Source organism: Pholcus phalangioides, unplaced genomic scaffold, assembly GCF_987345545.1.
Source record: "Pholcus phalangioides strain wild (caught in Gottingen) unplaced genomic scaffold, Ppha-v1.0 ptg000017l_1, whole genome shotgun sequence".
NCBI classification, from domain to species: Eukaryota; Metazoa; Arthropoda; class Arachnida; order Araneae; family Pholcidae; genus Pholcus; species Pholcus phalangioides.
The window spans coordinates 39,593,171-39,603,351 of record NW_028301610.1 but is presented as its reverse complement, the minus strand read 5'-3'; positions in this window follow the sequence as shown (position 1 = coordinate 39,603,351).

Below are 10,181 nucleotides of genomic sequence, written 5' to 3'. Positions count from 1 at the left end.
TTGTTATCTATAAGAAGCATTATACTGGTTTTTGTTTATATATTTCCTGTGATTTTAACTCTTTATCCAATAACTTACGGCTGATGAAGTTATTCTTGTGTCAGCTATAACAAGTAAATTGCACTAACTTGAAAATATCAGTATTGTATGCCATCTTAATCATCTTCAGAAAGAGAACCATAGTATACGAATAAAACAAGCCATTGGTTCAAATGACTTCAGTTGCAACTAGCAATAACTATGTACAGTCGACGCTCTCGATTTTATGAACCTCCAATTTATGAATCACACATTTTTACCAACTAATTTTTGGTCCCAAACAATATACTTGTTTCTTTAAACGTCTTTCCCATTTATGAACTAATTTTTCACGTTCCTACAGGTTCATAAAAAGAATCTCGACTGTATATTGCTGTGCTTATGGCAATTTATTGTTGTCGTAGGTGGTACATAAGTTGAAGAATTATAATTTTGGATGAAGTGAAAGAAACGAAAAACCTGTGAACACTATCGTCATCAAATGAAAGAAATAGCATCACATTTAGATCATTTGTTATCTGCACTGGAAAAACAGTTCATAGCTATAAATGGCTGTTATATGGGAGTTGAGCCATTGAGTATTTGTTTTGAACTATGCATAATATTGATTTCCTTTTATGGAAGAGGTTTAACTAATAATTATAGGGAATGTCATTGAATGAAAAAAAAATGTATTTTTCATGTTGTAAAGTGCAACAAAATTTGTAGATTTTTCTGTTCACTGTTAGGAAAAGTCTATTTAAGGTAGCCATTTATTGGTAGAACATCCTTGATCAATCCAGGACCAAGAGTGATTTCTTATACAATTTCAAAATACTTGTTGCTATTCCCTTCACTTGGTGTGGATGGTAGTATTTGTAATGTTTTTTTCGACCGCTGTTCCATCAAAAATTATAATTGCTCAACTTATGTACAGCATGGATACTCATTTTCATTAGCATAGCATTGTAATTGCAAGCTACAATTACACTTTTTTTATCTCCAAAACCACTCGAGTCAACTGAAGTGTTGTCCTGTTTCATTCTTAAATTCCAGTGCTCCTTGACATGTTGATTAAGAAGGCATGGCATTGATGATGATTTTCAAGTTTGAGTACATTGCTAGTAAGTATATAGCTCTGGGGGTGTACCACCTTCTGATTCTTAATAAGCAATCATCCATACGTAAGAATCACGTTAAGAATCAAACTCTGAATGTGCAACCACGGTGTGATTGTTAAAAGTTATTCTTAAGGTCACGTGAAGATGGACAGGTCGATAAATTTCCCTTTTTGGGGAATTTTGCCATTGGCCAATCAGCGTCCAGCTAAAAAGTAACAACTTGTTGTTGACAAGATGGAGAGGAAAAGAAATTTTGGAGACGCTAGCCTGAAAAAATGGCGGAGATTATTTCAGCAAATATGAATACGGTTGAGAAGAAATGATAAATACATAATATTTTTTTAACATGTTGCAGTAAATAACAAACATATCCATACTTAATCATCCGATATGATTCAAATCAAAGATTCATCCCACGTTCATTGGGATGGATCCCTGCCACCCTCCATGAAAAGGGGCTATGCTATATATGTTATGGTGAAAGTGATAAAGAGCTGTTATTATATGAATAATCATCGGCCATTTTGGTAAGTTTGATAAATTTTGCTCATATACCGTGAATCTATCACATTTGTAGGTCATTATGCATAATTGTCAAACCATGGTTAATGCGATAAATGAGTCATTGCTGTGTTTACATTATGTATGTAAGTGAAGCTAACATTACAAGACTAACAATAATTTTTTTATATGCTTCATGTTTCTCTAAATTAATTGTCATGATGAATTGAACGTGGTGATGTACATGTATTGCATAGCTGCTTTGTGGTCCAATAACAATAATAGTGATCAGACAATACATCTCAATATTAAAAATGGTCATCGCTTCTGTAATGTTGGCTTTTTCACGTACACCGAAGCGTGTGAAAAAAAACACAGCAGCAGGTTAATAATGATTTTTAATTTATGTACAATTATATTTCGGCCGATTAGAGCTTTATCTCACATATTTTGTGGGAGAAATTCAATTTTCTCTCAAGTTTTAAACTAATAAAAAATTTCAAATTCACAAGTTCCCATAATATGAAAAAAATTGTATTTACGACTCATCGATCATGATATTTATGGATTGAAAATTTAAGAATTTTGCATAATCAATATAAATGTGATAAATGTGGCAAAATTTATCAAACTTTATTGAAATAATCCAATATTTTATCACTATTATCAACATATATCTGCTGTATATAGACTCACACTGTTTTAAACTCTCTCACACAACCTTCAGATAACTTTTCGATAACTAAAAAATGTTTTACGAATACCTTATTTGGAAATAGAAATGCATTGTTAATTTTTTTTTTTTCATTTTTTAAAATATGAATCATAAAAAAACATCTATTAAAGAAAGAATTTAAGTTATCTCGCATAGAAGAAAAAAATTGTTTACTAAGAATCAAGCTAAAAAAAAAGTGGGTAGCCTTGATTCTTAACTATGGAACAAAAATGATTCTTAGTTAAGAATGTGGTATCAAAATTCCCTCTTAATTCTTAACTAAAGATCAAATCCATAGTTAAGAAGCGGATTCTTATTAAGAATCAGAAGGTGGTAAATCCCCAGATTTGTTTGTGTAAGAGATTTTAGTTTGTGTTTTTGTTTGCAAAATTTTTTTTTTTCTTTAACTAGAGATGTGAGGTGAGAATAATCTCCCGGATGTAAAAATTAAAGAATAATCAAGAATATTAATTTTTATTTTAAATAATTGAAAATTTTTTACTAATTTTGTTTATATATTATGAAATATATTTCAGCTTTCATTTCCGGAAACATTTAAAACAAAGTATTTTTTGTCATAATTACCTCATAATGACATCTTTTAGTTTGAGAATGTTCTCGATCATAGTGAGTTTTTCCTAAAGTTTGTTTTCAAACTTTTGAAAACCTTTGAAGATGGAAAAATTTCTTTTTGAAATTAAATACAGTAAAACCTCGATAAGTTGTCACCTCAAGTTATCGAAAAATTATGACAACTTAAGCGGAGTGATGACTTAAGTGGAGTTCCATCAGTTTTAATGTGCAATGTTATGAAAATCGTATAAATTTAAAGTAATATGACATTTATTAAAGTATGAATCAAAATAACAATATTAATAAAATTTATAGACTGTGAAAGAAAAAATAATAGCAATTTTTTTATCTCTTATTACTTAAATTATTGTGGTGAAATGTACTGTACACTTTGATTTATACCAGTAATTTTTAATTTAGACTAACAGAGCAACTGTTAGAATAGGTAGCTTTTCTTCATAACAGAACTCTCTATTGCACATTAATTTTACATATACTTAGTGTTTGAATTCTTCATCAGTAGTTCATGATACAACTACAAAGTAATCTCGAACAGTTTTGACTTGGTGGAGGGGCCCTGGGCAGGGGAAAGTAAACAGAAGATATCAACTTGGGAAAGAATGTCTAATTTTTTTCAACAAATATTATTGTTTAAATTTCAAGCCCTGAATTAGTAGAGCCCATGCTTTGTATGATTATTTATTATCCGTGCCCGTTGCACTTTGACTTTAACTTAATTAATTTGATTCTTTGATTTACATAATTTTTGATTTCCTTGCACTATGTAATCTTTGACGTATCAATAAATTTTGGTTTTGCCGGAGATGCCCTGCCCCCCCCCCCCCAAGGGGAGGGCGAAGTGCTTACGTTGCTTCTTGCGACAGAGCTTGGGTGTCTCGCGGTTTCTCCAGTAGAGCCCAGGCAGAAATGAGATCTAGCTTGAACAGTCCCCAACATTCCAAAAACCTTAGTCCTCAAATGAACTTCCCCCAGTATGACGTTCGTTACTTGAACTGTTCCATTTGGGTATATGGGATTTTATGGTGACTTTTAAGTATATGGCAATGCTGTTAAAAGCTTTTTTTTTTTTTTAATGGGAACCATAAAAATAGTCTGTTCCTCTTTCTCAAACTTTTTCATTGTGACGACTTAACCGAAATTAGCGACGAGTAAACGAGGGTTTAATAGCATTGTGGTCTATGAGAGCTGGAAGGGTCTGAAGAAAAATGACGACTTAACCGGGTGACGAATTAACGAGGTTTTACTGTAATTTTCAGAAATAAGTTCAAAGCAAAAAATTTAACCAAAGTTAATTGATAAAGGAAGCTATTCTTATAATCACCTTCGTTCAAGAAGAGATACAGAACTCTTGTTTTCTTCAAAGTAGGCCTACATACACTTAAATTTTTTATTACTTGTATTTCTTTGCAAGTTGTGCAATTCAGACATGTTAGTGTCATTTTCTTGCTTTTAAAGTTTAATATGGGGGGACAACAGATGGACCACAAGTATTCTAGATTGGTACCCCCGTGGTGTTAAACGTCCAAGAAGGCGTACCCACGCAAGATGGATTGACGAGATCCGGAAAGTGGCAGGAGTCAACTGGATGGCTAAAGCATCAGAGCAGAATGGAAAAAATTAGAGATCTTCGTCCAGCAGTGGATTGAAAATGGTTGATGATGGGGGGTACGGCTTTAAAAGCAGGCTGTCTTAAGAGTATTAAGTGATTCTCTTGATGTCTCACCTGGCAAATTCTCAAATTTTAACCAGATCATTTTTGTGAGGCCCCTCCTCTTGAGGTCCCCAGGCTGTTCCCAAGTAGGCCCATGCATTAAGATGGAGACTGCCCTAAAGATTTCTATTGTGAACTTTTACAGCAGCTCCTGTGCATAATGTAAAACCCATGCTAATCATTAAACTAAAACTGAAAAAATTACCGTAAAATTATAAACATGAAATTAAACAAAATTAAAACGTTGCTATATATGGCTGATTTCATTAATATCTACACTCATTGCCATAAAAATTTGCGCACCAAGAAATAATTGTGGGATCGAAACGAAAGTTGGCCTGAAGGTACATGTCGGGCAGATATGCAAATGATTAGAAATGCAGCGTGATTGCGCATTGCGTAATGCCACTAGAGGGCGTTGAACTTCGTTCTCCTTGGAGTATAAAACAGGTAAGCAGAACTCGCTGGAGTGTGTTTAATCGTTTGCAAAGGAAATGTTGAGGTAGACATGCCGTTACGCCGCCGTCGAAGACCATATGAGCAGTTGTCAGAGTTCGATAGGGGAAGAATCATCGGGATGATGGAAGCTGGGTGGTCAGTTCGGCGAGTAGCTCGTCAACTAGGCCGTTCTGATTTTACTGTGAGGAGGTGTTGGGACCAGTGGACAGAAGAGACGTCATTTACACGGCGACCAGGTTCAGGACGCCCTCGACAGACCAGTCGTCGAGAAGACCGTCACATCATTCGAAACGCACGCGTAGAGCCAACTGCCTCATTGGCCGCTATCCAGACACAGGCAGCAGCTTCACTACGGGCCCCTGTGTCTTCCCGAACCATCGCAAGGCGCCTGGCTGAAGGACATCTGGTATCGCGGCGCCCATTACGTGTGCTGCCAATGACACCCACCCACCAACGCCTCCGTTTGGAGTGGTGTCGAGCACGACGGGATTGGACTGCAGCGGAATGGAACCAGGTCGTCTTCAGCGACGAATCGAGATTCAACTTGAGCAGTGATGACAATCGTGTTCGTGTGTGGAGGCCCCGTGGTGAACGCTTCAATCCTGCCTTCGCTTTACAGCGACACACCGCTCCCACAGCTGGTGTCATGGTATGGGGTGCCATTGCTTACGATACACGGTCACCCCTAATATTGATCCATGGCACAATGACAGCCCAGCGGTACGTCCATAACATCCTTCAGCCACATGTGTTGCCACTCATGGCAGGGCTCCCAGGAGCCATTTTTCAACAAGACAATGCTAGGCCACACACAGCAAGGATGTCACAAGACTGCTTCCGCCACATTACCACCCTTTCCTGGCCTGCTCTATCCCCAGATTTGTCACCAATCGAGCATATCTGGGATCATTTGGGACGGCAAGTTGGACACCCTACGAGGTTGGTCGAACTAGAGGTGCATTTACAGCAACTGTGGAACGAGATGTCTCGGGACATCATACGGAACTTGTATGCCTCAATGCCCGCTCGTATCGCATCGTGCATTCGCGCTAGAGGGGGTCCAACAGAGTACTAAAACTTCTGTTCATCTGTACTTTTTTCTGCAATAAATGATCCTTTTTCTTGGATTTTCTAATCACTTACTTATATCAACGTAGTACTTACATGTGTAAAATTTCGTTTCATTTTGACGACTTCTTCTGGGTGCGCAAATTTTTATGGCAATCAGTGTATATCAGTATTTCCCAAAATGGGCAAATGGAAACTGCGGGTTTAGTAGAGGGACGATGGCAGAGCGGTGCTCAGGGGTCCCGTTCCCCCCCCCCCACCCAGAGGACCAAACAGAAAAAAATATATTTTCGGTGAAAAAATTGAAATATCCAAACAAAATGCTCTTTATATGCTATATTAACCAATTTCTGTTAATTTAAAAGCTTTTTGAAGGGGTTTTAACTCAAAATTTCTCGGGAAGAAAATTTTTGCGCTCCCTCCAAAGGTCGATTCTGGGCGATGGAACAAAAAGAGTTTGGGAAATGGGTGTATATTAGGGGTGGCCAAAAAAAAAAAACCTTTTTCCAAGCCGTGCTATAATCAAGATTATTTTCGATACGCGTGGCGTTCTACGCATTTTAGCACGCAGACCATACGATCCGTTTTACCGGATATGAGCATTCTCTTTGCACGCTTCGCAAAAATGCTCAGTTTGTCACTCGAGTTCTGAATTTTTTTCATTTTTGAGTCAATTTGATTATCGCAATGAATATTGTGTATGTGCGTATATCGGAAGAAGTTCATCGTACGTACACTGTTGGTTATACATACCGGTACACGAGGGGACTCGGGGTGCTTGTTTCCTCCCCGAAAGAATTCATTGTATTATACAATGCATGTCCCTCATGCGGATGATGCTGTATCTCGTACACATGGGGCGTCCAGCAACTATGCCCCCAAGATGAAAAACAAACTCATTCAATAAAAAGTCATCACATAATTATTTTAAGAGTGCCTACCATGCTAAATATAGGTTTGGTAGCCTACAAGACCATCCTTCATAAGGAAAGGATTGTTTAAAAATTGGAGAGAATTTTTTTTTGACCATAAGTCCTGATTTAAGCAAAAAAGTAATTTGATTAAATGCAAAAAACGGGGGAAACTTTGGGATAGCTGATTATTTCAACACCCCCACAGATAAGAGCGGGATATCTATGAGGGGGGGGGGGTTGGTTACTTTCAGTTTTTGAACTTCCAGCCAATACCCTGCGTTGTATCGGTAGCTGCGAACTGATGAAACGCATGGCATTGGCTAGAAATTCGAAAGCTCAAAATCTCTGTCCCAAAGTTACCCCGGTTTACGGTAGTTCTTTATTCGGTCAAATTGAACCTCTCAGCTGAATCATACGTTGTTATCGAGATCAGAATATTTAAATCACATTACCACCCAGCTGCAACCAGGGAACACATATAAAGACACAAGGACTGTGAATTACCATTGTGTAGGGTCTTCATTGATTTTGAGAAAGCGTTTGACTCTATCTTCACATCTGCTGTTATTACAGCTCTGGATGTAATTGGGGTAGAGAGGATTTACATCTCAATATCATTACGAAAATATGTGACAAAGCAACTGCAACCATTCGTTTGGATAGAGAAAAAGTAAAGATTAAACTTGGAAAAGGAGTCCGACAGGGTGATACCATCTCACCGAAGCTCTTTACCACTGTTTCAGAAGTAGTATTCAAAAACTCGATTGGGATGAGAAAGGATTTAAAATAAATGGAGAATATTTCTCAACCATTTGCGTTTTGCAGATGACATTGTTAATATCAGCGGTAACCCAGACGAACTAGAAGAAATTATACAAAAACTGGCAAAGGCAAGTATTCAGGTGAGTTTGGAAATATGAATCTGCAAAAGATTAAAGTTATGTTCAACTCCCTTGCTTTGAAGAAGATCCTACTCAACAACACAGAAATAGAAGAAATAGAAGTTATGTACTGGAACAAGAAATTACCATGAACAACAGAATCATTTATGAAATAAACGGAAGAATCAGGATCGGATGGAGTACTTGTAATTCTGAAGAGCCACATGCCAATATGCCTGAAAAGAAAAGTGTTTAACCAGTGTGTGCTAACAGCGCTCACTTAAGCAGCTGAAACATGGACACTCACAGGCAAGACTATAAAAAGACTACACGCAACACAAAGGAGCATGGAAAGATCAGTGGCATAGCCGGGTTTTTGTCAATGGAGGAGCGAAATTGTAAAAGACGCCTTTTTCTGTTCCTGATCTAGGTGCAAATTTAAAATTGTGCATTTACTGAAAGTACTTTAAATTTCAATAAAAAAATCGAATTAAATTTATTTTCTATTTATGTTCATTTTTCAAATTAATTATATTACTTACTTTTGATTGATTTAATTGATTAATATTTTTTAATCAATTTCAAAATATTTTAGAATGTACACTGCATGCAGGCCCGTCATTTGGGGGGGTCAGGGGGCGACTCCTGGCTTTTGAAAATACACTAAAAATGGTATATATATATAACAAATATATATATAAAATTATAAATACATTGAGAGTAGATGTTCTTTGTCCCCCCCCCCCCCGCTGGAAAAATTTGAAATGACGGCCCTGACTGCACGCTTATACAATAGAACCTCTCGATAACGGACACCCACGGGACCAAAATTTTTGTTCGCTAACGGGGAGTGTCCTCTGATGGGGAGGTACGATGTACAGTAGAACCTCGTTTATACGACGTTTGGCTTAGGCCAATATTACACTAAAAGTTTGATAACAATTATTTTATAAAACTTGAAAACTGTAAGAATGTTGTACAGAAATTGCGAAAATTTAGTTACAAAAACTGTTAACAGATGGCGCTCTGCGCTGAAAACTCTTTCTCTGAAAGGAGTCTAAAACAAAAAAAATAATAAAGTCAAGCAGAGTCTTTGCAATCAGAACACAATTTTTTCAAAATGTTCACCGTTCGTAACAATGAGGTGGCGTAAACGAACAATGAAATTTGAAATCACGTCTTACAATGTCTCAACGGAAATGGAATCACATGCAACACCAATCAACGATTCAAGCTCATCCAGAGTAGCGGGATTGTTTCGATAGACAATGTCTTTCAATGCGCCCCACAGAAAGAAGTCACAAGGAGTCAGATCGGGAGAATATGGAGGCCAATCTATTCTTGTGTCAGTAAATTTCGGATAATTTAACGCAATTACTCTATTCCCAAAGTATTCGTGAAGAAAGCGAAAAACTTTATCTGTTCGATGTGGTCGAGCCCCATCTTGCATGAACCAGTCGATCCTCCAACGCTAGATGTGTGCTGACAAATTGTTCCAAAATTGTAACGTAACGTTCAGTAGTAATCGTTTCTCGCACGAAGAAGGGGCCGATAATGCCTCTGGCGCATACCGCAGCCCATGCAGTAACTTTAGGCGAATGCAGTGGTTTCTCTTCACACAAATGAGGATTTTCGGAACCCCAAAATCTCCAGTTTTGTTTATTTACGAATCCATTCAAGTGAAAATGTGCTTCATCTGTGAACCAGATGCAGCCCACATCAAATCCTTCGTTGTCGATCATTGTGAGAATCTGATTCGCAAAGTCAACCCTTTGTCGAACAGCTTTCATGGGTATGGCCTGATGACTTTGGATTTTGTATGGATGGCTATTTGTAGGCAATTTCTCAATATTTTTTGCGTGCTCGTGTACTTCAAACCAGTCTCTGATGCAATTCTTCGGATGCTTTTCCTAGGATTTTGCTGGACAATTCCCTTTGGCTGCATTTTTAGGAGTGACTACAGTTTGCCTAGGCCCAACATTTCCCTTTCGATCATCATCCACGCTGCCAGTCCGTTCGAATTTGGCGAAGAGCATGCGAATGATTTTCGCATCGGGTCCAACTGGAACATTGAATCGGTTTTGAAAACTGCGCCTTGTTGCCGTAGGACTGTGTTCTAATCTGTGATATTCCAGTACCAAAAAAACACGTTGTTCAATGGAATACATTATTTCAATTTCTACACGCTAGCCTCTTTTC